The sequence below is a fragment of the Mustela nigripes genome, chromosome 4 (genome assembly GCF_022355385.1).
Source record: "Mustela nigripes isolate SB6536 chromosome 4, MUSNIG.SB6536, whole genome shotgun sequence".
NCBI classification, from domain to species: Eukaryota; Metazoa; Chordata; class Mammalia; order Carnivora; family Mustelidae; genus Mustela; species Mustela nigripes.
Window position 1 is genome coordinate 90,225,406 of NC_081560.1, and position 25,233 is coordinate 90,250,638.

Genomic DNA, 25,233 nt, shown 5'->3' on the forward strand with positions numbered 1-25,233 from the left:
AGTTCCAGAGATGAAACTCACCCCAGGCAGAGATGTCTCCATGGAGATTGTGTTCAGGGAACAATGGGACAAACTCTTGGCTGGGTTTAAACATGACAACGAAAGGCAAGGCTCTGCTCTTCTCCAGCGGCAGATTGCTGACCCCTGCCTGGCATGTCTGCTTGCCATTCTCGAAGTCTCTCTCCACATTCTGGGGTCTCTGTCCTCACACACCCACCACGGCACTAACTGCCTACGTGCTTTCTTCATCTTTAATGGTGCTTCATGAAATTTTCCTAAAATACTGATGCCAGATGAACTTTCTCGAAACAACGGTTGGGCAGACGTTGCTTCTCACTCAAGACCATAACGGGTTCATAACTGAATGTAATTCAAACTCCGTACGGTACAGTCATAACCTGACATATTTCAGACTTGCCATATTCATGACAAAACCCTATCTTCTTCCCCAAAGCAGCCCTTCTGCCCCTTCTAGTCCACTCAGGAGAACCACCAACCACCCAGTGTCTCAAGCCAGTGGTCAGAGCTTGCTTTTCTCATTTCTCATTCCTAATCGGAATATGGGTCCATTCCATCTGCCGTCAACTGTCTCTCTGCAGGCTCTCTGCGAGGACCCTGCATCAGGCTCTCCTGCTTAGCGGCTCCAATTTCACCCAGGTATGCAGATTACCAGGGCGTTTGTTCCAAACTCAGATCTGATCACGTGACGCCCTTACTCAGAATCCTTATGTAGAATCCCACAACCTATCCCAAGCTCCTGGCCCAGAGAGCAGTCTCCAAAGCGCCTTCACAGCACCTCCGACTTCTCCTTCAGTCATACATGAGGGCATCAACCGCAAGCCTTCAAGGGGATCTACTGTGACTCTGCTCACAGCTGGGACCTCCTTCTCCACCTCTGCCTACAAGATGCTTACTCATCCTCAGTGTTCCTCCTCTGGGTTTTTCCTGCTGCCCCCCTGCAGAGCGGTCACATTTGCTTCTGTATCACCATTACACTTTTATAGGCGCGCGCACACACACACACACACACACACACGCAGTTATTATTTTTACTTTGGGGGGAATAATAACACCATGCTGCTATTACTGTGTTCGATACATTCCATGTATAACTTGCCCACTACCCTTTGATGTCTGAAACATATTAGCTCATTCATGAAGGAATGAATGAACAAATGTTTAGTCATTCATTAAAGAAAGAAAGAAGGAACAAAAAACTCCCCTAAGTCACTTTCAACTGCTTCTTACTTAGGCCTACCTTCTGTTTTTTTTCTTTTGCCATTCAAATACCACACTTATCTCCCTCCCCTACTCAAGACTTGGCCATTTCCCCCTCCAGAATTGCTTTCCTTTTCTTTTCTTTTTTTTTTTTTTTTTTTTTTTTTTTTTTTTTTTTGAGAGAAGCATGCAGAGGGCAGGGCAGAGGGAGAATAGCAAGCAGACTTCCCACTGAGCACGCAGCGTGAGGTGGGGCTCATCTCTGACCGTGATTACAACCCGAACAGACCTTGAATCACGGACCTGAGCCAAAACCAGGAGTGGAATACTCAATGGACTGTGCCACTCAGGTGCCCCCCCAACCTCTGGAATTTCTGTTCTTTTTTTTATTTAAAAAATTTCTGAACTAGCTTCAGAACCATTCCACCTTCAAGGATCAGTTGAAGTTCAAATCAACTGTAAATCTTTGTCAGTCTCTATCTAGTGGTCACTGCTCCTTCGACGTCCCCAAGCACTTTCAGCCTGTACGTTTAACAGTCAATAATGCTACTCTGTGCTTTCCTTTGATGTGCATGTGAACAGCTGATTTTTGTTATATAACTAAAGAGTCAATGAAGGGCAAGGGCCATAGTGTGGAAGGCAGGCTGCATTCTCAGAGCTTCTCATGATCCCCTGCATATAAAAAGCAATCAACGATGTTTGTGAATGGAGATGGTCAGCACTATTTGTAGGTCTTGTAAGTAGTATTTTATTTGTATTAAGGAAACCCAAATAAGTCCAGAATAAACTTTGATTTATTCTCAATTAAGTGGTGAGATTCTAGGATCAGATATTGGCCATGGTCTCATAGATCATTCGGTGGTTACTGAACATTCTACTTGTGAAAAACAATGCTTGACTCTCAGCTGAGGGGAATGTGTCTTATAAAAGAAAGTCTTTGAATTGTTCCCTCTTTCCATGCCCTTCAATGTCTACTTGAGCACTAGTGGAACAAGGCAGCTACATTTCAGTGATAAAAATAATTTGGACAGAGGTGCCTCGGTGCTCCGTCAGTTAAGCATCCGCCTTTAGCCCAGGGCATGATCCCAGGGTCCTGGGATCGAGTCCCACATCAGGATCTCTGCTCAGCAGGGAGCCTGCTTCTCCCTTTGCCTGCCACTCCCCCTGTTTGTGCTCTCTCTCTCAAATAAAATCTTTAAAAACAATGATAATAATTTGGACAGAATCAGCAAGTCCATTATAATGGAAATATTTGAAATCTATTTCCTTATTGAACTTGTGGGCTGCTCTACAGAAGAAAAAGACTAGTGTTCAAAGGCTTGTTTTCAGAAAAATGAGAGTGTGTATCAATTTATCATAAAGCAGCTCGGGGTTAGCAACAACCATCAGCAATACATTTGAAGACCTGGAGAGAAAATTAAGGAGAAAGTTTTTCCTGGGGATGACTTCTGAACGAAGTACCCGTGATGGTGTGAAAGGCTGTCTAAGACATACTTCCTTTTTTCCTACCCCTCTACAGCAAGAAAGCTTTTAAGAGCCTTCAAAAATATATACCAGCCAAATGATTTGTTATTTTGCACAACAAATCAATTTGAAGACTTTTTTTTTTTTTTAAATACTAAAGCATATCTGTCATTGGGTTCTCTAAAACAGGGAAATGTTAAATAACAGAGAAATATTTTACAGGATAGGACACTTGGAACTTAGACGTATTTTCTAGGTCATTTGAATAATACAAATGCAGTAGTTTTGTCTAGTTATATTTGTCAAATTGTTTTCTCAGTTTGTTTTTGTTTTGTGCCTTTTTTTTTTTTTTTGGTTGTTGTTGTTTGTTTTTTTCTGGTTTTCTTTCTTTCTTTTTTTTTTTTTTTGCCCCCAGGAACAAAGTCATTTAGGAAACTACATTAACTACCTGTTCTCTGTGCTTCCTGACAACAAAATAAATACAGACTTACAGAAACCATTTCCCTGCTCTCCTTTTCCATGTGGAATGTTCTCTGCTTTCCAGTCTCTCCTTTCATAACCTGTTCCTACGGCCTATCTTTCACCAGGCTAACAGCTTCTGTCAGCAAAGCTTTTATTCAGTACAGTACCAAAAGCTTTGCAGAAAAACGGATTAATCATGTTCGCTGCATCTCTTTGTCTCCCCCCCTCAATTCTTGTAGAATTCAAGCTCACTAAGAAAATGCATGTCTAATCACATATGTGAAGTCCTCCTGGTTATTTTGGTGTATTTCTCTTTTAAACATATAATTAAAGGTTCTCTAAACATCAAGTAGATTGGTTTTCCTAAGAATGTCTTCCACATCATTATAAGGATTTAAACACATATTCTGTGTAGCTTGAGCTACAAAAGAGAAGTTTATGTCTACCAGCACCAAGGAAGTGAGCCCACATTTTACTTTTTCATTTTTCACAAATGTTCCTTGTGAGACAGATATATAACTAAATATTTTTAAAACACCGTAATTTGCGGTTAGCATGTTATGAAGCAAGTAATAGAAGTCATGTGTTCTGTGAACCACCAAAGTAAATGGAATAAAGAATCTTTCCTCAAGTCTTATTCCTGAAAATATCAGAATGTCATCCTTTGCCATTAATTTCATGCCAATAATTAAGCGGGATTAATACAGGTGACTTCGCCACTTCTGTGTGTAATAGTTTCATATGGTAATTCTCTAATACATAAAAGTCCCCACTTGTTCAGGATAAACCTGTTCACTTTGCTTTTCCCAAAGCTGAAAGTAGTTTTTTCAGTAACACTGACAGTTTCCTCTATTAAAATGCCTCTAATATAAAAAGCCTCAAGGTGGGCGGCCGGAATAGCTCAGTTGGGAGAGTGTCAGACTGAGAAAGCCTCAAGGTAGTGGGCAACACCACTGATCCATTCCATCTACATTCAGACATTCTCTCATCATTTGAGAACCTGGCTTTCTCATCAGGTTTTGTCATCTTGCTGAGAATTCTAGGGTCAGAAAAATTTTAAAGTAGCAGTAGAATTCTTATGTCTCAAATAACAAGTGAAAGATACTAAACAAACAAAAAATGTTACAAGGTCATCTTTTTCGAACAGTTAGCCAGGCAGAACCTCACCAAGATGAGGCTTTCCAGAAACAATTTCTACAAAAAGAATTAGTGGTTGGTTGGGAATCCATAATAAAGTGAGCGAAGTCACAATCTTGAATGAAGCCGCCTGGAAAGGGAATTAGCCTCGCTGTACCGATGGGAATCCCCATCCCCGGGAAGAGTGGGTTTCCAGCTAAGATGCCAAGTGCACCACGTGTCTAGTGGTCTGTCCATTTGCATCAGTCTTCCTGGATTACTCAAGGGAGAATTGCACTCAGTGAGTATTTTCAGCTTTTCCTCTTCACAAAAACTTTGAGAACAACAAAAATGAAAATCAGGGTGGAATCATCCGCGGGACAGACAGAGGGCACCCAACATTTGTTCAGCTAGAATAGCACTCCTTCTGTGAACTTCAGAGTTGATGTCTCAGGCTAGATTATAGGGTAGGGCACTTTTGGGAGAGGACAGTGTTTCTGCAAAAAGTCGGCTAGATCTGTGGTTTTATTCAGAATGGCATGGGTGTGAAATATACACACGGAAAACCTGGGCGCAAATGGGCTCGCGGGAGCGCGGCGGCAGCCAGCGGGGAGGCCTGTCGTGCACACCTCAGGTGCAGGCTGGGGCTTAGGAGGCATTGCAGGAACACATTAATCAACACGTTCGAGGAATGCATTAATCAACACCGCCACGTCGGCTGGCATGCCCCATTGTTTAACCGTGCATGCTAACGAACGCGGGAGCAGCGATATGAATGTGGATTTCCACCGTGCTGCAAGAAACAAAACCCTTTTCACGACCAGCCCCATGCCCCATATCCTACTCGACTCTTTCAATAGAAATCATTCTCTCCTGTATGCGCGCTAGTTTATGGACTTGCTTTCTGCAACAGTCAACCAGAGACAAAGACGCTTTACAGAGCCGCTAAGTTTGACAAAAGCTGTAGAAATGCCTTCTGCAGATATGAAAACTCGCAGCCTTCCAAGGGATTTTTTTTTCCTTTGCCTCACAAAACAGATGCTGTCGTGAAAGGCAAAATAAAACAAAACAAAACAAAGCGAAGCAAAAAAAAGAAGAAGAAGAGGAAGAAGAGGAAGTCCAAGCATCTGTTTGTGTATGCAGTCAGACGTGACAGCAGCATACTGCGTCACCAGCAGGGGCCTGGGCCTGGCCTCCTGCGCCACACTGGGCTTCATTTTCCCCCTGGGTAGCTCCCTAGATAACCCTCCTGTCAGGATCTGACTCCCTCCGAAGGCAGCCAGGGATGAAATGTCCAGATGCTGGAAGGAAGGGGTCGGCTACAGCACCCACAGAACCCAGGCACACATCTCTATCTTTGTGCACCCGAACACTTAGGGCTTTCCGGTATAATCTGACCCAGTATATTGTGGCCTACAGAGTTCAATGAACATTAATTTTGGTCATTAGACTGCTGAACATCAATATCTGAAGTCTGAATGCGTAAGGGATACCATTTCTGATTATCCTTCTCCATATGTTTCCTCTCAGGGCGGGGTTATCTTGGTCAGGGTTGCACTTGCTGGGAACAAGGATCACAGGACAGTGTCCCCCTCAGGAGTGGTCCAGTTCTGATGATTTCAGGGAGCCCTCAAATTAAAGTCCATAGCCCACTAGCCCTAAACATTTAAAACAAAGTGTTTTAAACATTTTAGGGCACCTGGGCGGCTCAGTTGGTTAGGGCCACTGCCTTCGGCTCAGGTCATGATCCCGGAGTCCTGGGATCGAGTTCTGCATCGGGCTCCCAGCTCCGCAGGGAGTCTGCTTCTCCCTGTGACTTTCTCCCCTTTCATGGTCTCTCTCACCCTTCCTCTCTCTCAAATAAATAATAAAATCTTTAAAAAAAAGTAAAAATAAACATTTTAAACTAAGCCAAAAGTACATCAGAGGGAAAAAATACTGATCCAGAAATACTGATTCAGTATTTCCAAAGATCCCTTTGCAAAGGTCACGGCATCAACCCTCTGGCATAGAAATGCTAAGTCGCGACAAGTTTCCTGTATGAGAGTTCCTGGGGTGATTTTCTCCTTTGGGCTCCAAAGCACATCTTTCTTCCCACCGGACCACCGTGGGAGGGGAGTGGAGGAACGCACAACGTGTGCAGTGTCCCTTCTAATGACTACCAGCACAGCACGGACAGTCACGGCCACCGAAACATGCTTCGACATTTATCACTGCTCTGCCACCCTTGAGCGATCTCACCCCTCCCGCAACCTCCCAGGAGAGGATGCCACCCACGGTCCTTCTTCAGGTGTCTTTCTGAGCCTCGGAGACAGCTCTCGGGCTGAACAGTGGGAAGAGTGAGAGAGGAGTGGGGTGGGTTTCCAGAGAAAAATGGTGGCGTCTCCTAAGAATTATGAGACCAGGATGCAAGGGGCAGAAATAACTTAATCAATAAAGGTCCCTCGGTCACAGAGGCCAGAGTAACTTGGAGATCAACAGCAGGAATGCATCGTAATTCAGCCGCCCTACATGGGACATTTAATATGATCCCATCTGACCACAGGTCGCAGAGCTTTGCTCAGGCTCCAAAGGGCAACAGGGAAGTTGCAGACAACACTGGGATGGAAGAACAGAACGTTCTCGCTCCCTCGGGTTGGGGGCTGAGCCCTCACTCCCTGCCAGAGTTAGCTGCGATCACAATGGAGGGACCGTCCAAGTGGGCCAATGAATCAAGAGCTGTGGGCACTGCACTGAAATCCGGAGCTCGCCCTCAGCACACGTCAGGGTGAAGAGGGAGGAAGGCATTAAGTACAAGAAAAGACGGTTCTGGTTTTCTAGCTGACCAAACACCTCATCAATTCTGACCGGTACAGAGCCAAAAAGTGGCGAATATCCTTTGCTTCGTTTTAGATGCCTGTCCTGGTTTCTATCAGTCCCAGGCTTCCCTGGGAAGCTTCTTACTCATGTGCTCTCATTTTGTGAGGTGAGTATTCCTTTTGCGGATGATGTGTCTTCTAGATTTATCTGGTGCCCGGTAATGTGAGATAAAACTTCTCAGCTCTACAGTGATCCTGTAGGACAAATTTTGATAGATCTTCTTACTGTTAAACAGTCTTAAAAACTGTAGTCCCTTTGCATTTTGTCATAAAAAATGGATTCACGTTTACAAATCAACTTAATTATAAGAAAAAATCATTTTACTGTTATCACTTCTATTATTATTTACTCAAAATATCAATAGCATTCTCCTACTTTGTATACATAATTTTTTAAAAGTTAGGGTTGTGAGTCTAAGGGGAAGAACATCTTTTGGATCATCAATCAAAAATAATCATTAAATAACTCCAATAACCTCTCAGGTTTTCCTTTTTACATCGCTTACCAAATGGGAATGTGCCTTAAGGTACAGCAGGGCAGAAACTGTGGAAAGAACCAAGATGCCCTTCAACGGACGAATGGATAAAGAAGATGTGGTCCATCTACACTATGGACTATTACTCAGCCATCAGAAAGGACGAACACCCAATTTTTGCATCAACATGGATGGGACTGGAGGAGATTATCCTGAGTGAAATAAGTCAGGCAGAGAAAGTCAATTATCATATGGTTTCACTTACTTGGGGGAACATAGGAATAACTTAGAGGACCCTAGGAGAAGGAAAGGAAAAGTGAAAGGGGGAAAATCAGAGGGGGAGATGAACCATGAGAGACTATGGACTTCGGGAAACAAACTGAGGGTTTTAGAGAGGAGGGGGGTGGTGGATGGGTGAGCCTGGTCATGGGTCTTAGGGAGGGCATGTATTACACAGAATGCAGGGTGTTCTTATGCATAAACAATGAATCATGGAACACTACACCAAAAACTAACTAATGACGTACTGCATGGTAACTAACATAACACACACACACACACACACACACACACACACACACACACAGGTATAGCAGGGCAGGATTCTTCTTCTGACTTATTATGGTTACAACCAGGACAAAACTCATGCAAGTGCAGCCAGAGCTCTAGAAAATCATTTATACAGAGTGATTTGAGGGGCACCCCTTCCCCGCCCCCCAATTCTGGTTGCTTCTGGAAATTCCACCATTAGCTGTCCTGCATGTTCACCCAAGGTTTTCAAGCCAGGTAGAACAGATGGGGAGAATTCTTTCCCTTGGCAATAATTTACACAATTGTGTTAATGATGAAAGGGAATGTGGTTTGTATCCATGACTGGATATCAATCCACAGTGGTAGAGCTTTCCAGAGAGAAGGAAAACTGCAGTTCTGGGCATTCACATCTTGTGGATACCACAGCACACTAGTGAACGTGGGAAACACTACTGAAAACTACAAGTAGCTACAAAAAAACTTTCTCATTCTAATGTCAGGGGCTGAACTCTTGAATAGCCTGGGGACGTTCTGAATACAAGAGGGCTTCAGAATTTGGGGAAGTTTCAGGGCGCCTTTGTTTCAGGGATGGGGCGGGGAGAATCAGGGGAAGACACTCAGGATTTAGTTTCGACCAGATTAAATCATTCACAAGGATAAAATGAGATATTTCAGTGGCTCTAAGAGAGCCCGACAACTCGAAGCTCATTTTAGTCATTCAACAAAAGACCAGCCAAAACAATCCACGAGAAGAATGTACTGAGAAAGGTAGAATTGAACCTTTTCACTTCTGCCTCTGGAAGATAGAGAATTTAAGTAAAATAACTCACAATGAAGGAAAGAGGAAAACACTGCAACCAGCCAGGAAAACGTCCTGAACAACCGTGGGAGAGTGTCCCTGAAAGTGCGACAGCCTTTATTTACGGAGCTCACCCCCGCCACCCTCCAAGGACCCCACACACTCCTCCCTGGTGGTCCCTCCCCTTGCCTCGTCTTTGTGGATCTTCCCCTTTTACTAGAAACCACCACTTCAAACAAGCTCCTGCTCTTGCTGTCTTTCCATATCTCCTAGGTATCACACAATATATTACCTCCAGAAGGACTTGTCGTAATATAGTATACGAATGATTTATCGTGGGCCAGTTTGACTTAACACCATTATGGTTAACATCCCAATTCCCAACAACTTGGGACCTCCAGACTTCGTGTCCCTGTGGGATTGGAGGGGTCTTACCCTTCCTTTTTTTACGAATTAAGCACACTTGTTGGAGGAGGTGCGTATAGGTAGGTCGAAAGTAAATCACTTTATATTAACGAAGAGAGCTTTCTAGTAAAAGACCCATTTATAGAAAATGAAGTCTCTTTGGTATTGGTCTCGACTACTTAACTCAGCCATTTTGTTAGTCTTTACTAATGTTCACTTTTCAAGAACTCTTCAGAGCAGAACAAAATGTGTGCTACTTGATTTACAAAGCAACGTTCTTAGTTTCCAGGCTACTGCTTTGGGGATTTCTGGGAGGTATTTTGAAGCACCATAATAATTAGTTATATGAAATCAGTTTTAATAGAGCACAAAAGAAGCAAATTCAACTGAGGCATGAATCATTTCCTCTTCAGCAGAAAAGGACATCTGAATGGATTAATTTTAGCATTTCTCAAGGACAAGAGACAACATGCTTGCAAGATTTTCCTACCTCCAAATCTTGCAGACAGTCTTCTTTTCATAATTAAAATCTATTGAGAGCTTATTTGCTAAATAGAACCTAGGAGGGTAGAGGACTGAATGTCCAAACAATCATGCTCTCATACATCCCTTATGAGATAGAGGTCTCTGAACTATCCGAGGAAGATATTCTTCATCAAGTTCAATACTATAATAGCTGGCTTTTCAGAAGGCCTCACAGGCCTGGCAGAGTCCATTCTGGAGCTGATAATTCTAAGTGACATAAACGGGAAAGGGGTGGGCAGTGGGGGTGGGGGCATTGGATTTACAAAGCAGAAAGCACATATCAAAGTAATATTTAAACTTTCCCAATAGACTTTTGTATTATCTGGACTTCACTGTGAGACAACAAAAATTAGGTACGGGTAAGTATATTCTTGGGAGATTTTCTGATACCTGATGGAATCCAAAAGAAAACTCTTTTCTTGTAAATGATTCCTTATCATTTTCGATCTTGAATTCCTTCAGAAACATATTGTTTACTGGCAATGCCTTCATTCTGCTATTTTCTGAACTTTATGATTCATGATTTAGTAAGACAAAAATCTCATTACTACGGAAGGACACGAAGAGCTGGTTTTCTTTGCTGTGTGTTCACCCATCCATCCCCTTTGACAAGCAGTATGATTAATGTTTTTGCACACATATTCCTACTCCCCATCTTTCATTCCTCCTCCCCATCTTTACTTTCTGGATTGAAAAGTATTAATTATGGCAATAATAATATATAATCATGTCATTTTATGGTATAATTCCCTTCTTTACTAATAAACCTTTTCAGAAGACAGACCCCTACCTTTGAAGAAGTTCTTCCTGTACGAAGAAGTTGTCCTTTTAATTCTTTAAACTGGATGTCTAAGACACATTGCCCTGCGGGTCGAAGAGTGGGGGAAATGTTAACAAGACATTCGTCATCAATCATAGCAGATTGTCAATACATTAACTTCCATCCGATTCCCTGATGGGAAACACAATTACCAGGGGGGCCCTGTAAGGAAAGACAAATTATGAATAGATTTGCCAAAACACATCTCTGCTGGTTTCAATCAAAAGTGACAACAGACGGGCACCTGGGTGGCTCAGTTGGCTAGGCAACTGTCTTTGGCTCAAGTCATGATCCCGGAGTCCCTGGATTGAGTCCCGCATACGGCTCCCAGATCAGCGAGGAGCCTGCTTTTTCCGCTGATCCTCCCCCCCCTCATGCTCTCTCTTGTTCTAATAAATAAATAAATAAATAACCTTTTTTTTTTTTTTTTTTTTAAAGTGACAACAGAGAGTTGGCTAATACTCTGGTGGCCATCCCCCTCATGCAACCCAGCTGAAAGCGACATGTCTGTTTCCTCTTTACAGTGTGGGGGATAGAGGGTTTTTTGGTAATGCGTAAGTGTACGATGTGGTTAAAATACTTCCTTACTGTGGGCTCATTATTTCTGTTGTTATTCTTAAAGTGTTTCATTTAGTAGAGTAGGAATTCTTTTGACTTTGTTCAAAAGGCCCCAAGTTCTCAATGAGGGTCCTAAAGAGATGGCCGGAGCAGCCAAGAGGAGAGGGGCCCCCCACCGCCCGCCCCCGGGGCCACGACAAAGGCTCAGCTATGGCAGCTCCAGAGCCTGAGCTGCGACAACTCCCGGCTCCTCAGGCTGAATGTTTCCTTTGCAAATATTCCAGCTGAGAATTAGCCAGAAAAGGACAGCATGGACGGGGAATGGGACTATTGCCGCTGAGCACATTAGGTTTCATTTCTTTAGACAACCAATTCAGTGACACCCAGGACTTTCTAAGGGAGGATTTGTGGCTTTTTGGACTTCAGATTTTTAGAAACAGAAGTCATACTATCAGACCTCTGAGAAACCTTTCAGAGAAGAGAAACAAATGTCAATTCAGGATCTCCCGACTGCATTGAAATATTAAGACAACTATGAATTGCAAAGTGATTCTGGTAATAAAATAAAAAGATGTGTAATCATCTCAGATGGTCTTGTTTATGCGTGCATTATAAAATATTTTCTGTACTATATTGCAAAAAGCTTTATCTTAATGACATATAAAACCACTCTTGATAGATTTTCATTGGATCTGATGCAATGATACTTTATCAGGACAAAAAAAATTGTTGTTAAGGTTAGTGATTCCTCCTTGGAATTAAAACCAATTTTAGAGTAATCAAAGTTTTCTTTCCCTGTTATTTAGTTCCCACTTTTAAAAAAGTCTCCTTGGAGATATGTAAGAAAGAGTCTGCAAGAACCCGAAGTCATGTCTACAATAATAACTCAATCCAACAAACATATTGAATATTTCATATATATATCTGTCAATACGCTGGATAAATATAAATGAGGAAAAAGGTGTAACACAAGAGTGCACCTTTACGGGTGAAAATTGATAAGGTCAGCATGTGGATGCAGTCTCCTTTCTCTCCTCCACCCACCCATCTCTCCATCTTTCCACCATTTCCCTCCCCCGGGGCAGCTTGGCTCTGGTTCTGGTTCTGCCCAGAACCTGAGGCAGGTGGCTTAGCCCAGTGCCATAGGTGACGTGAGAGAACCCCTTCCCTTTCTAAACTACTGAACGTGGACCTTCGATCAGCCTTTCTCTTCACCATTACAGTGTTAATGTCTAAGATTCTTTTGGGCCTCAGGGACTCTGACCCTGCCTAATGGAGTACTTTGCTTCCAGATCATTCAAACCAACTTTGCTCTAGGGACAGGATTCTGTCACCTCTTCCAGCCTGGTGTAATGGAGCTCTGCACTGGAACTCAAGACCAAAGCCTCGGCTAATAATATGTTGTTATTTTGTCTTGCTTTGTCAATGTCCCCACTATGAGTATCTCCTTTGGGAAGCTCAAAGACAGAGCAGAATGTAGCATTCCTGGGTTACTGGCCAAAACACACCTCCATCCTTCAATTCCAAATAATCAAGGTAAGGCAAATTTGCAACTCAAAAAGGTAGGCTGCCCCTTCCTTTTTTTTTTTTTAAAGATTCCATCCTCTTATTTGACAGAGATCACAAGTAGGCAGAGAGGCAGGCAGAGAGAGAGGAGGAAGCAGGCTCCCTGCTAAGCAGAGAGCCCAATGCAGGACTCGATCCCAGGACCCTGAGATCATGACCTGAGCCAAAGGCAGAGGCTTTAACCAACCCACTGAGCCACACAGGTGCCCCCTGCCCCTTCCTTCTTAAAGTCTCTTCTAAGACAAGTTTTTGCATGTGGCAAGATCCACAGAAACCGACAGTGGTCCAGTTTGCAGAGCCAAGCCCGAAGAGTATCTTCACCCCAACTCTCTTGGTGCCCTCACTGCGTCTGTGGTGTCTACACCACATCCCTACGGAGCTACCACTGAACATCTCCATCACAGGTAGCTGGAGACTACAGCTAAATGTTGAGAAGAGGATCAACTCAAGACACACAACAACAGAGTTAATTTCTCCATAAGTTTTACCTGGAAGACAAAGAGAACTCACATTTGTGGGCTACTACCAAGTCCCAGACCCGGTGTATGCATGGCAGATGACACACTCTGTAAATACCATTATCGCTTTGACAGAGAGGCAGAAACTAAAGCATGGAGAGGTCTAGTAAATGACCTTACTCGCACAACTCCCAAATATTACATCTGGATTGTAATTAGCTTCTGCTTGAATCCAAAAACATGTGCCTCTCCTACCTCCTCCCATGGCTTTTGACAGAAGCCAGGATGAACTTGGAGAGGGGGTGCTACTGAGATTTACGGGGAGGGGAGCGGAAGAGGAAGCTTATGGAAGGAATGGCCAGACTGATGGGAAGCGCGAAGGTCGCCCAGTGCGACCTTCCAAGAGTAGGAAGGTCGGGGAGGCAGGAGGGTGCGCCACAGGGCTGAAATCTGCAGGGAGGACACGTGCAAATGTGGGGCCTCAGCGGTTATCAGCGGGATGCCCCCAAAGTCCCGGTGGGTGCCACCACCTCCCACGGACCACAGTTTCCAAGTGTCAGCAACACTGCCTGCCCTCTCATTCCTCTGCCTTTCTGCCAAGCATACCCTTTACTAATAATGCTTCATGGAAGATGCAGGTCTGAAAATCCTACGGGACATGGTGTGGAAGAAGATGTTCTCAAACATAACCTTTTTAAAAAATTTAAATTTAATTAATTAATATATAATATAATAATGTAATAATATATAATGATTATATTTTAATAATATAATATAAAATTATATAATTATATATTATATATAATAATACATAATAATGATGGTGTAATAATAATATAATATAATAATTATTATTCGTTTCAGGGTGCAGGTCTGTGACTCATCAGTCTTCTATAACACCCAGTGCTCATTACAACACATGTCCTCCTCAATGTCCATCCCCCCGTTACCCCATCCCTCCACCTCCTCCCCTCCCCCACTGCACTTGAACTTTAAAGAGACGTCAAAGGAATGTGATTCTTTTTGAATCGTTGTTAGTATCATTCAATTCAGGGCAAAATGCCCTGAAAAGAATACTCATGTAATTTTGTGTAGGTGTGGTTTCCCACAGACATTGTGTGGGAAAACTATTTTATCTTTGCTTATATATATTATTGACAGCACAAGATCTCATTTTTAACTTTCTTGTGACTATTGAAACGCCAACCCTTTGCAAAGACCACCAAAAGACTATGTATTAATTGTATTACCATGTCAGCAATTATCCCAAACATTTCTAGGGAATGAATTTTCGTTACATTCATTACTCTTGATTTGACAACTGTGTCAATGGGCTTTCATCACTCTGACAGAACAAGGTAATACATCATTGCTAAAGATTATTTTCCTAATAACAAAGTAACAACTCAAATTTTTTTTAACCAAAATACAATCAACTTATCCTATTAAACCAAACCAGTCCTACGTCAAAAGGTCAAGATGAGCTCTGATGTAATTTAAAAGTAGCCTTCAGAAAAGATAAATAACATCTAGGTTAAAAAAAAAAAAAGATTTACATATATATATACCTATATATATGTATGTATATATATGAAGAAACCCAAAGGCCATGGTACACATGGTAATTCAATGGTGCATAAGTATGATACTAAAGAAAATTCAATAATTCAAGAAAGTGAATGCTTGTCTTAGGCACTCATGGAAAAATAACATAATGAATTTTGTAATCGCTCCAAAGGAAATCGAACTATTAACTGGCATGAATTTTTTTGCAGGATTTGGTTATGTTTTGTTTTGGGCTAGTTTGGTTGAAAATGAGAACCTATAACATTCAATGCAATTGAACAACTGTTATTGCAAACACTACGAGGTAAAAAGTAAAGCAAGCAAAAACACTCAAAACCTCATTTGGTTTATACTGTCAGGCACAACTGTGAGGACATTAAAAATGCTAATATTAGTCTTTGGTTTCTTCGAGGTAGATTTCTAAAAGCTGGCTTTATTGGAGATATGGCAATGGGCAGATTACATTAAAATATCAAGCATTTGACCCCTTAAGGCAATTCTGTTCTCAACAGTGACAATTTAATTTCCTGTTTACAGTCTTAAAGAAGCTGAGAAATACTTTTTAGAACATCAGTTTTGAAAACCTTAACAATATATTCATACACTTGTACTATTTCATGTGTATGTAGCATGTGAAATTGTGCTTTTAGTGGTATGAAAGGATAGTAATTTACAAACTTATTTTTCATCTTGGTCTTAACAAAACTTGAGCATCAGAATCCTGGACTAGCCCCCAAACTCTTCTTTTTTTTCTCTTAACTTCCTGCCTTTGACGTGATCCTTGGACTGAATTTGGGGTCCATTCATACTTATTAACTGGCGAGAAAAGGATAAACAAACACCCCTATTAAAATTGGCATTTCTCTTTGGTTTCTCTGGGCATGCCTGTCATCCAGCAGCCTAATTCAGCTTGGCAGGGCAGAAAGCCAAAACCATCTTGAAACCCAGTTCTCATCATTTCAGCAACCTATGAAATAAAATACATTCCAAAAAGCAGAGAGTATGGCCCAGAATAAAGCAGGTTCAACTAGTACCTCTGGGAGCTGGATGGCCCCCAGACTGCCACCTCCCCCACCGCCTGACTGGCTGGGGATCCAGCAACACTGGGTCCTAACATCCAGCCCCAAGTTTGGCATCAAGTACAGCCAACTCTTTCAAGACTAGTAATGTTGCTGGGACTTGGGACCAACTCTGGGGCCTCTTAAATGTCAGGGACCCCTTCTGATAGGAACTTGGCAGGTAAACCAATGTGTCATGCTTGACCTTCCAGAGAAGGGAAACCATTGATCCCTTGATAAATCAAATTAAAGAGATTGAAGACCGGCCGCCCTCAGAAGCTGAAGACTATTTCAAGTGACATTATCATCTGCTACCTTGTAGACTGGGGCGTACATCCGATTGTGAGCAAATGACATTCATCTACGGCCTGCTGGATACATGCCATCTTACTTGCTGTCTGTCCGGGCCCTGGCAATCAGGCTGTCACATACACTGCTGGACAACACACACATGGCAGGACAGCCATGGTACGTTTCACAGTTTACGAGGAGCAACTATGGTAACCATAAATAGAAACCCAGAACTCCAGTGGCCGTCATGGCTGGCTGTCTACGGACGTGCCATGCACCCTCTCTGTTGTGCAAAGTGGCCACGGGGAAGGAGACCCACCCCTGTCCAGGCTCTACATTTCCAGCTCCTCTTGAACCTAGGTGAGACCGAGAGATGTAAAGGAGCCTCCTTGCCCACATGTTCAAGAAGTCTGCGTCTTCCCTACCCCTCATCTCTCTACTCCTCCTGGATGCCGATACACAGTGTGATTTTGGAAGTCACTCGGCATGGCCTTTGTCAACATAGTTCTCTCAAGGGTGACAGGGAGAGATCCTTCCGTCCACACAAATGATCTACATGACCGGCAGTGGACTGCTACCTAAATTGGAAAGGTTCTAACTCAGTGACGTTTCTACCATTTGGGGGTTTGCTAGGTCTGCATGTGGTGAATGTAACAGAATGTAACAGAAAACTTCAGTTAAATCTATCCCTCATTGGTCCTTTTTCTGTGTCTATAATAGAAAAGAAACAGATTTAGTTTTAAAATATTCGTGTATCCTGGGCGCCTGGGTGGCTCAGTCAGTTAAGTTATCTGCCTTCACCTCAGGTCATGTTCCTGGGATCCTGGGATCGAGTCCCACATCAGGCTCCCTGCTGAGTGGGGTGTCAGATTCTCCATCTCCCTCTGCCCTCCCCCTGCTTGTGCTCTCTCTCATTCTCTCTCACTCTTTCTCTATCAAATATTAAATAAAATCTCTTTTAAAATTCTTTAAAAATAAAATAACTACTAGTGTATCCAGGGGCACCATGGTGGCTTAGTTGGCTGAGGTCTGACTCTTGATCTCAGCTCAGGTCTTGACCTCAGGATTGTGAGTTCAAGTCCCACATTAGGCTCTATGCTGGGCATGGAGTCTACTTTAAAACAAACAAAGAACAAAAAAAAAACCCACTAAAATATTAGAGTATTCAGAAACTATTAAACAGATCCTATTCGACACAATTAAAATAGCAGTATTTATTTTGTTGGGGGAAGAAAAAGCTTAAAGGAGGCTAGTAAAACTGTCAATGACTAAATAAAAGTGGTTGAGAAAACTTCACTAAATCCAACCAAACAAGTACAGAAGATTCACTTGATGGTATATAACATAACACTGTACCTAGACCATCGGGAAGGTTGAACATAGTTTTTGAGAGACTCCGATTCAGTAGGTGTAGATGGCACCTAGAAATCCACGTTCTTATTAGGGTAGCCCAGGGGGGCTCTGAAGCAGCTGGGCATGGGCCACAGGATCAGCAATGTGGTAACGAAGGTCTCTAGGGTGATGCCTGGGTGGCTCAGTCGGTTAAGGGTCTGCCTTCGGCTCAGGTTGTGATCTCAGGGTCCTGGGATCGAATTCCGCATTAGGCTCCCTGCTCAGCGGGGAGCTGCTTCTGCCTCTCCCTGCTTGTGCTCTCTCTGTCCCTATCTCTCAAATAAATAAATAAAATCTAAAAAAAAGAAGAAGAAGAACAAGAAATACACCACATTGTGAGGTCATCAGATTTGCTTCCCAGAAGAAAGTAAACCTGGGTAAGTTTCCTATCCAAAAAGTGGAAAACATCCCTAAATATTACAGAGCTCTGGGCATCTAGGCAAGTATGACATGATCCCAATCCTTAAGCAGCTCCCAGTCTCAGGAGAGTGACTGTGTACCCGTGTGTGCACATGTGTGTGTGTCTCTCTGCAGAGGACCTGGTGATGAGGAGAAGGAGGAAGAAAAGACGCTGTCTGGGTTTGAACTAGGGAGATGGGGTCCCATCCGTGGGTGTGCAGAGGTTCCCCAGTGTGGCCCCTGGTAGTACACTATTCTCCCTGAGCATCCTGGTTCCATAACAGTCTCTAGACGTTGTTCCCACTAACAAGGTATACAGAGTGAAACAGGGAAAGGGGAGGCACCCGCCCTATTCAAGAAGGAAAAGCACTTTATGTTTGCCTATTTTACATACCGAGCCTCCATGTAATGTGCCGGGAAGAAAAGATTCTAAGGCAAACAAAGACGTTTTAGCAAACTGTATGGCCATATGGGGAGTTACTGTTTAGTGAGTTATTTCAGTCTGGGATGATGAAAAAGTTCTGGAGATGGATGAGATTAATGATCACGTAACAATGCCAGTGGCCTTAGGACCATTGCACACTTGAAGATGGTTAACATAGTAAATTTTATGCTATATATATTTTGCCACAATTAAGAAAAAAACATGACTGTAGACTTCCTCCTAACTCTGTAAGTCAACAAATGCAATAGGATATTTGCAGGAAAAGAAATTAACCTAAACCTACACTCTCTCATCAATACTTCCTACGTCCCTGAAAAAGTCAAGATAACTTGAATTCAATCAACAAATTTTTCATGAGAATGACCATGGCCCAGGCACTGTTCTAGGCACAGAAGACACAGTAGTGAACAGAAGAGGAACAAATCCTGCCCTCAGACAGCATTTACTTATTCATCCCCTCATACACTTAACAAATATTAATTAAACGTCTGTCACTTGCCAAGCTCTATGCTGGGCACCAGAAATACCACAGTGAGAAAACAGAAATGAAAACATCAGCAAACCAGACTCTTCTTTGACCTCATGGAGCTTACAGTTGACTAGAGGAGACAGATACGAATCTAAAATACTCACATTGAAAAGTCATCAAAGCAGATAGGTGTGGAGCTCCCAACAGTGTGGTGGTGGGAACTGGCTTGGTCAAGGTCTTTCTGAAGGGAATGATGACTGAGCTGAGATCTGATGGATGGGTTGGGCAGCAACAGTGTGGTTGAAGCAGAGCAGAGGAAAGAGGGGGGGGGGTGTGGCCCCAACGAGGCTAGAGAAACAGGTGGAGGCTCAGTGGCCACACAGAGCTCTGTGGATCTCTCAGTCTCTTGTTTTAAGGGCCATTGGAAGCCACTGATGTACTATAACAAGGCCTGGGGTGGGAGACAAATGATCTGAACAAAAATAATACCGACTTAGCTACTCTAACAATTTAAGAATACCCAATTGAAAATGAGGGCAAAGGACTCTGAGTGAATTCCGGTTGAGTTATGACAATAAGTGAAAGTCGGGGCACCTGGGTGGTGCAGTCAGTTGGGCACCATGATCACAGGGTCCTGGGATGGAGTCTGGCTTGGGCTCTATGCTCAGTAGGGAGCCTGCTTCTCCCTCTCCCTCTTTCCCTCCCCCAGCTCGTGCTCCCTCTCTCTCCTATCTCAAATAAATAAAATAGAATCTCTTAAAAACTTAAAAAAAAAATAGGTGAAAGTCTTTGAAGCTCTCAGATGAAAGACAATATTTAACATATCAAAGATTTATCATGATCAGATAAGATAGTATAAACAGCATGTCAATTTTTAATTTTTTATTGTAAATCAAAGTGTAGTCTCTTAAGATTCTATTATAAAAATCTACTAATGAATCTGAATATGATTAAAAGAGAATCACCAGAATTTGCAAGACTAGTAAATTAAGTTGTCCACACTGTTTAAAGTAGAAACTTTGGGGAATAAAAAGAACTGCTGAACTATTTGATCAAAGGAATGAAGTACATTAAACTTCACAAAATATGATTTCTTAGGCATCTTTCATTAAGACATAAGGTTACAAAAAGATCTGTAACTAAATGGTGCACTAATTTGATTAATATTTAAGAACTTGAACAAAGAATCAAATACATATCATTTCTTCCTTTAAAATATGGTTATTGATGCTAATATATATCTGTTGAAGGGGGAAAAATTCAGATCTGTATAGTGCTGTGTGCTAAGAGCAGATGCATAAAGTAATAACAAAAGCACCTTTTACATACCATCAAGTTAGCCACAGGCTCACTATTCTAATTTATCCAGATTTATCATTCAACAAGTAAGTGAGACATTTCCGCATTCCAAATTCTGGATGAAAATAGGAGTAGGACACATCAAGCTTCTCTGTAGTGGGTTAATCTGACCTCTGAACAATATAATACATTCCAGACTATCTCTCAAAGTTCAGAAAAGGTGTATGGACTTGACCCATATAATTTGCACAATTCTTCTTTTCACCAGATTGTCATTTATACAATTCACCTCTGTCAATTTGTTGTTCTGCTTAAATTATCTTAAGAATGCAATGTGAGAACCAGAAGAAAGCTCCCAAGGTTGCTTTAGCTACATTTTATTATAAACTACCAAAGCCCTCCAGGATTTATAGGTCCTGGGAACCCAGGCTGATTTACAGAGGTCTCTACCATTGCTTTTTGAGATTTAGCCTTACAAAGGTCTTCATTTTAAAGTTTAATCTGGCTTGGTTTAAAACCTAATAATTATTGTTCTATCAATGTACACTTTGGCCTGAACAAATTTAGTATACTTGGGTACAAAAACGTTCATAAATGTCACGTGCAAAATTCTTCTGATGTTTAAAGCGGTGTTTTAGATGTCCAATGAAACTGCCCATTAGTACAGAAACTGTAGTTTGTATTCCTAGCAGATGCCACAAATGACAAGTCAGATTGTAGAGAAAGGGATAAAAATGCAGTAAGTCAGATTTAGTAAAAAGAATGAATACATTTACCATATAAAAGAAGGGAAATCTTTTTGAAAAAAAATTATAAGTATAATTTGCATTTTCATTGTTGGCACCAAACAAATCTCACTAGAAATATAAAATGAGAAGTCAGGAAAACTTTCAAACATTTGGATAAAGACTAGATATCTCCTCCTCTTCTTCTTCTTCTTCTTCTTCTTCTTCTTTACTATCAGTTTTCTAAGTTGCTAATTCATTCTTTCAAAATTCTCTTTTAGATCCTCTAAGTTTTTCAGTCTCTTCTCGACACAGACATGAACTCACAAGTAGATCCCACACTTTGATTTCTCCCCACAGCTTCCTAAGTAGCTGCCATGCTCCCTGAACTCAATTTGACGTCTTTTCATAACACTGCTCTGGAAGGAAGAAGGAATGAGCCCAACTGAATCAAAATAAAGTAACTACACCTATGTTGTAGCTTCAGTGCTGTTGGTTCTGTGGTCCCCATACTTGTCACTGACTGGTACCCCTGGTATCCTAAGAAGGTTCTGTCTTCACTTCTTAGTTGTCTATACAAGCACTGATTTTCAATTTCACTTGTGTTGGCTTTTTGAACCAGAAGGAACTTTATGAGCACAGAAAAGAAAAAATCAAAAAGCATAGAAAGTCAAACAGGGTTGAAAGGATAAACCTACCATTACAGATCTCTCCATAGTGGTATCTGAGTAGAGTGGCCCATTCCTGGTCAATCCCAAGATGGTGTTGGGAGACTCAGGTCTTTCAGTCGCCTAGATTAGTGTCCCAACTTGAGAACTGGACACGCTGGTGTTATGGAAATCTGGAATGCTATTAGTTCTAGGTCACTAACTAAAGTTAAGTCCAAATATGAAGCCGTCCATTTAAAAAGAGATTGTCTTTAATGCAACATGACTTGTATTAAATGAACCATTATTTCTAAATAAAGCAATCAAGTTATGAATTCAATAGCTGACCAGGTGACATTTAGGCAAATGACTTCCTGTCTCTGTACAAAATGGGGTTAATAATAATCCTGACCTATCTCTTAAGGTCTCGGGGGCGGGGTGGGGGAACAATTCATTTAGGAATTGTCTAAGTGCTGTATAAATGTTTCTGGTGTTATGAGAGCTTGGTTTTATTGTCACTGGAACGCCACCATCATAAAAAGGAATTGAGAGGTTTAGTCAGAGGTGAATTAACAAAGCTAGGTCTATGCTAATACAAGTACCCTCTGACCCTGGATCACTGAGCTTGAAAAATCACACAGATCGAAATGGAAATGAAGTTTGCATTTTCAGAGACACAGAGTTTTTGTTAATTTATTTCCTATTCAACTCCTTTGCTTTGAAAATCATTACTTTGGAAGCAAAACAACCATTCTCAATTCCCACCTCCTTTTTGTTTTCATTATTCATTGCTATTCCCAGGACCATTTGAATTTAAGCATGACACTGGAGGCATCCAAGGCCTTTCTTTCTCAATCAACTATGTGGCACACCCAGGAAACATGCCTGTCAGGAGGCATGGGTCGTGTAGACAGCACACTTTTCTCATTTTAAGTTTTCTTTTTTTAAAACTGTGTGATTCCCCAGACATTCATGACTTTTAGAGGAAGTACGTTCTCTCTCCCCAATTAAATTTCCATGATTCACCCATTTACTTATTGGACAAATAGTTATTGAGTATCTAGTATGGGAGTACCAGGCACTGTCCTAGGCGCCAGAGGTAGTGGTGATGTCGCTTATGTCCTGGGGATGAAGACTAATAGTAAGCAAAATAAATGAGTAAAGGAACACAACATGTTAGAATGAAAAGATGAAGTGTGGTGAGAGCACGGAAGGGCAGAGATGGAGAGGGCAGCAATTTTAAATATGATGGTCCCAGAAAAGCCTCCTGAGCAGCTGTGATTTCAGGAAAGACTTGAAGGACGTGAGAGTGAGAGTCATTGGAGAAGGGCTCTGCAGACAAGGTGAGGGTTCCAGGCAAATGCAAATGGCTCTTGTGGGAAAAGGAGGAGGCTACCTTAGTCTTTTCAACCAGCCTAAAAACATTCCTGGCAACCTCAGGACCAGCTTAGGTAAAGGAGGCACATGTAACGAGAGAGATCTTGGATTATGGCCTTCTGGGCCCATGGCATCTTCTCTAGGTTCGTGGGAGTACCCTTGCTTTTTTAGCTGCGTCTTGCTATTTGTGGAACAAATAAGAACAAAATTTTTTATTCTATAAATGAAGTGATACATGACTGTTATTAACGGGTTATTAGCGTAAATAAAGTCTCTCTCTTGTCCTGATTTTGGGTGACTTAAAAAAAAAATACCTCTTAACATTTAGAAAAAAATTTTTTTTTCCTGAGCTTGAGGTCCTACAGTGGGGCTCAGGTTCCTCGGAACACTTGCACTGCCCCCTCTCTCATCTCCTTCGGGGCTTTATGCACATGTCATCTCCTCAATAACTGGAGCCACCTTCTGTGGCTAGTGGCTACGCTCTCTAAATGTCAACATACACCCAACTCCCACCCCCTTTCCCTGCCTTATCCTCCCCCGTAGGCCTAGTCCCCATCCAACATATCGCATATTTTATTAATTTATTTTATGTGTCCTCTCATGCATGAGAACCTAGGCTCCATGAGGACAGAAATTCTGTCTGCTTTGTTCATGTCACCTACCCTGTGCCAGAAAAACGCCTAACACACAGAGGACATCAATAAATATCTAATAAATTAATGAATTCCACAGTGGTCACATAATAATGTCAACATGAGATGTTACAGTCAAAGATCAATTTTGGCTAGCACATGCATAGGAAATATTTCTGGAAAGATGTATGAGACTGCTAACAGTATTAAATTTGAGGGGGAGAAATTTACAACTGATTTCACAGCTGTATGTACTACTCATATCTTTAGATCATTAGAATTTTTTTTAATCACCCAGAGATGTCTGGGTGATGGGAATGATAAGACACAGTAAATGCTTTTTATAATCTTTGATAGTTAAAAAAAACCAACAACTAATAAATGTCCATTTAAAAGTAGTTAAGCGCATACATGTGTTAAAATCTATGCACAAACCTATGCAATGTGTTGGATGATACATGCAAAGTTAATACAAAAAGATAACACATCTAATAACTTCTACTTTTGGAGTGCTCAAAGATCTCATATCCAACAGGGTGAACAGATCTGGCTTGAGTGGTGCATTGGTACCAGAGACATCTATGGCTCACAAAGACTTACCAGCAAGCAGGACACTCTGACAGCTGAAGAAGGAGACAGAGAAGAGTGTTCCTGAAAAAGGAGACAGAGAAGAGTGTTCCTTCAACTTCCTTTTTTTTAAGATTTTTTATTTATTTAAGAGAGCAAAGAGTGGAGTGAGGGACAGAGGGAGAAGCAGGCTCCCCATTCAGGACTCCAGAACCAGGAACTAAGTCAAAGGCAGGTGCCTAACCGACTGAGCCACCCGGGTACTCCCTTACAACTTTATTTACACCAAAGATATGGTAGCAAGGATTCCAGTTGCGTCCAAGCCTTGAAAAGAATTTCAGTTTTCCTTTGAATTTCAAGGGCAAGCAATCGTTATACAATACAGTCTCCAATGAGAGTTTCTGAAGGAAATGAAAGAAACCATGAAAACCAGAGCAGTCAGAAATGTCAGAGAGAAGGGGGTTGACAAAGAGCAGAATTAAACTACAAGAGGGCAGCTATTTGCAGAGTGAGAAAATCCGGAACAGAAAGAGGTCAGTCATGGCCGGTGAATGGGACTCGTTAGCCCCAGAAATCAATGTTACTGTCCCTCTTACCTCAGGTAAGCATGAGAATGAGGCCATCTGTGATATGAAGGGAAGACTTACAGACTTGATAGTTCATCTTCTGGAAATGGATGGAAATATCAAGTTTGGGAAAGGTGCCCTACAGTCCTATGGTAACGAAAAGTGACTAGTGGTAAGGAAGCATGGCAAATTTCTCGAAAGCAACCAGGGGCAAGGGAAAGAAGCAAAAAAAGGGATGGAGACTTGTTTTGACAGAGAGAAAGAAAGGAAGCATGAGCCCCTGAATTATGTTCCCTACCCCACAATTTTCTTAGGATCATTCTATGATTTGGGATCTTTTCTCTCTTTTCTCTCACTCTCTTGATTACTCCACTTTCCAATCGAGAGCTTTGATTTTAATCTACCTAACACCAGCTGTTGCCAGAGCCTTCCTATTAAAGGGCTTAGTTCAGTCTGATCATTAAAGCAAACATCAAGCACATGGAGCCAACACAGTGTTTTGGAAAGAACACTGGTCCAAATGCCTGCGTCAGACCCCAGCTCT

The 25,233-nt window shown here is 41.9% G+C and overlaps 1 protein-coding gene across 20 annotated transcripts in view; it reads right to left on the bottom strand.

Moving 5' to 3' along the window:
* NRCAM (neuronal cell adhesion molecule) overlaps window positions 1-25,233 on the bottom strand; it is a 266,933-nt gene that overhangs the window by 125,820 nt on the left and 115,880 nt on the right. For 18 of the 20 annotated variants that reach the window (XM_059397071.1, XM_059397068.1, XM_059397067.1 and 15 more), the window contains exon 3: window positions 10,645-10,718. The exons of 1 other annotated variant lie outside the window; for it this stretch is intronic. The gene's annotated coding sequence lies outside the window, so the exon portion shown is untranslated. Of the gene's footprint in view, window positions 1-10,644; window positions 10,719-24,156; window positions 24,208-25,233 lie in introns of all 20 variants that reach the window. One more of the 20 variants, XM_059397052.1, reaches the window with a different exon arrangement.